Source organism: Branchiostoma floridae, chromosome 4 (genome assembly GCF_000003815.2).
Source record: "Branchiostoma floridae strain S238N-H82 chromosome 4, Bfl_VNyyK, whole genome shotgun sequence".
In the NCBI taxonomy this organism is placed as follows: Eukaryota; Metazoa; Chordata; class Leptocardii; order Amphioxiformes; family Branchiostomatidae; genus Branchiostoma; species Branchiostoma floridae.
The window spans coordinates 16,028,712-16,031,003 of NC_049982.1; the positions used below are offsets into that span (position 1 = coordinate 16,028,712).

The 2,292-nt window shown below is 38.5% G+C and overlaps 1 long non-coding RNA gene across 1 annotated transcript; it reads right to left on the bottom strand.

Moving 5' to 3' along the window:
• Positions 1 to 777: 777 nt before the first annotated feature.
• Positions 778 to 1,942, bottom strand: LOC118414196. Its single transcript, XR_004830917.1, has 2 exons — positions 1,708 to 1,942; positions 778 to 1,361 (listed from the first exon to the last, which is right to left on the bottom strand). It is a non-coding gene; the product is annotated as an uncharacterized LOC118414196 (long non-coding RNA).
• Positions 1,943 to 2,292: the final 350 nt, after the last annotated feature.

Consider the following 2,292-nt stretch of genomic DNA (forward strand, 5'->3'; position numbering starts at 1 on the left):
GTGTGGGGGGTCCAAATAGGTGTCCACTGTCCAACACAAGGGATCATTTCTGACGCACTCAACACAAGATTATGCCTGAAACAATCTCCCATACTGCAACCATCATGTAATGTTATGTAATGACAAGCCAGAACACACCTTAGAAGCTAAGACTACAGATACCTTCAAAGCTGGGGTAGCCAAGTACTATGGTTAATGTTACCCCGGCTTCACCCAGCTGTAAGGGTAGGGGCCTATATCTAGTGTGGCAATATGTACAGTATCACTTGTTCGTTTATTTATGCACCACTTTTTTTTCTATTTTGTTGATGGCTTGCATGACCACCACCACCGGCCACACTTGGGTAAGGCCTCTGATCATAAGTAAGTCCTAGACATTATGCCCCATGCGGGGTTTTGTCTAGTATCATAAGAAGAAGACCAGTTCCAATGCATATCTAGTAAAGGTTAACGTTAACATTATTGACTACACACGCCATGTCCATCAATCTCTAACCAACAGTTCGTATGACCTGTTTGAATGCACTCACAAGTCTGAATGTTAATGCTAGTTCGCCTTTATTCATCCGCAGGATGACCTAATGTTATATCTGTTGTTTTTAAGACAGCATTCAGGGATATGGAGTCGATGGAATGTGCAATATTTTGAAAACATTACAATTCAAAACCACTGTCCATTGATTTGACATCCCTAGATACCCTGTTTTTAGAAACAATGGATATGTTACCCCATGGATAAAGGTGTTATAGGGTATGGTATGGATGAATAGAGATGCATAAAATGTGTTCATTATGACAAGCTGTAACAACCACCATGTCCAGACTACCACTTGTAAAGAATCATAAAAGCTGAAAGTGACCATCATGTCGTAGAGACCTATGCAATCAGTATAACAAGCTCCACTGGAGTTATTCTGAAATAACAGAAAGTAAGTAATGTTATCTATGTAACATGAATATCTTGGCACAATATGTGATTTATGAAAGAACAAAACTAAGACACTGCAGCTAAACGACTTTGGGTAACAATTGCAAAGTGTCAATCTAAGCACTACATGTTACATGGTTAGCGTTACACACATTAAAAAAATATGCAAAGATATGCAAAGTACAGTGTGTCATCTGTTCATCTAGTTCTCATAAAGTTTAAGTCACTGTCAATGGAGAGTGGTTTAAGAGACACTGCTTGAATATTTGGTAAACTTGGTTCATATACACATTTGTGTTGCTAACCCATATTTTACATAGATGAGTTCACGGTAGTTAATTTCATACACTATTCTTGTCTTCTTTACTTGATGCCTTTAGCTGCAAGTTCTTCTTTAACTCTCCTCAAGTAGTCAGGATCTGGATAGCCATAGCTGCAAAAGACACAATTGTTAGGTTACTCCTGATGATATCACATCTTCCCATAAGAAGCTTCTTTTACTGCAGACACAAATTCTATTTCATGTCATTGGCATGAAAATGTCACCAACATGAGTAAAAAGTTGACTATCACTCCTTGACATTAAAGGTGTTTTTACTCATTTGCATTTAACTCTGGATACCCGGTAGTTACTAACGCAACCATGCCACCCTACAAACTTTATCTGTCCTCCCTTATTCTCTAGCTTCTATTTCTTAGTCCTTAGGAAGCAGAAATCAACAAGTACAAGCAAGAAATTGGAGGAAGAAACTATGAAATTTGTAAAAAAAAACATTTACTTTGTTGGCCCTCCATGTATGTTGGTTTTGTGGTGAATGTCATTCCAAATGACATTGTCTGAAAGTCCGGTACTTGATGATGTACCGACAGTAAAGACTAGCCGTTGGTTGAAGGCACGTCGAAGCAAGGCCAGGACTTCTCTCCCCTCACGGTTGTCAGGCAGATAGGCTCGGCGGAATGTTGCAAAGTACGGACGCCCAGGGTTCGGATGTTCTGGCTTTGGGGGAATCAAATACATGCACAACATAATGTTAATGTTATCAATTAGACGTCTATTAATACTCAGACGATGTCTCTGTGAGTGAATTCTGGAAGAACTGCTGTTACAACATACACAGACCACAAGATAAAGTTTAGATCCTCTCTTTCAATTTCAAGTAATTATTGCTTTTTTTAAATGTACAAGTTGTTCGTTTTTATGTTCGTCTTTATGGGCCACAGTGTCTGAGAATAAAACAATAAACATAATGTTGTAAGTTTGTCTTCATTAACTGATCATATAGATTAAATGGCAGGGAAGACAACCTTCTTTACAATGATAGCACTTCCAAATAATGCACACTGCTGAGAGAAAAGATCATCCT